Source organism: Falco punctatus, assembly GCF_963210335.1.
Source record: "Falco punctatus genome assembly, chromosome: 1".
NCBI classification, from domain to species: domain Eukaryota; kingdom Metazoa; phylum Chordata; class Aves; order Falconiformes; family Falconidae; genus Falco; species Falco punctatus.
In genome coordinates, this window is record NC_137580.1 from 69507584 (window position 1) to 69508663 (window position 1080).

General features: G+C 40.9%; 1 protein-coding gene across 4 annotated transcripts in view; it reads left to right on the forward strand.

Moving 5' to 3' along the window:
* Positions 1-1080, forward strand: part of CXXC4 (CXXC finger protein 4) — a 123526-nt gene that overhangs the window by 46134 nt on the left and 76312 nt on the right. The gene's annotated exons all lie outside the window — the stretch shown is intronic.

Here is a 1080-nt window from a genome sequence, read left to right on the forward strand (position 1 = left end):
GGAAAAGGAAACATCTGACTCTGATGCAGATATGCACATCATCTTGTCTGTATCAACCACAGCTCTACCCGATGTATAATTTTGGCTCAGATTTGGGCAAGTAATGGAAAACAGTGAAAGTTAACAGTTGAACAGTTGACCCTTGCTTCTGTTGGAAAGGGAACACAGTACGATGCAACCCGTCCTAGGTGACCTTGGGCATGCTGGAAAGAGGTGTTTGAGACAGCAAGTACAGAAAACAAGTGGACTCTATCAACAGAAAGTACTTTGTTTAAAATGTGAAACTAGAAGTTGGGTTAGGATAGTCAAAGCGTAAAATTATGTGGTTCATAATTCATAGAAAGAAAAAGAACAGTGATGGACATCAGTAAAATGAAAGATTTGTAGGTGAGACCCTGTGAGAAGTAGGGCTGAGTCAGTGAGTAGAAAAACACTGTGGAGCTGCAGGGGCAAACTGAGAAGGTCAAAGGCATAAAATGAGATAAAACCTGAAAATGACATAAAGAAAAATAATATGTACCATAGGTATTTTAGTTACTTCTCATGATGACCAGGAAGGGGTGGCTCACTGTTAAATGAGATGGAAAAGCCAGCAATAGGTAATGCCAAGAAGACAAAAGCACTTTGTACCTTTTTTTTTTTTTTTCTTTCAGCTTTACCCATGTAATCACCAATGAATGTTGCCTAGGCTGACAGCGTTAATCTCAGCAAGCAGGACATGGAGTTTAGGGTGGAAGAAGAAGACAGCAGGATATTTTCCACTAGACTGGATCAGAGGGAGCTCACAGAAACAATCATTTAGCTGTTGGCAGTATTTTTTTGAGAACTGGTGGCTACTAGGAGAGGTCCTGGAAGCCTGGGAGAGGATAATCAGAGTGCCTGTCTTTGAAAAAAGGCAAACCGAGGGGGCCAAGGAGCCGTAGACCAGTCAGTCTACTTAGCGCATGGAAAAATGCTGGAAGAAATAATCAAGCAAATTATTTATGAGCCTCTAGAATATAGCACTGAGATAAGTAACAGCCAACAGGGATTTGTCAAGAACAAATCATGTCAAACTCACCTTATTTCCTCCTATGACAG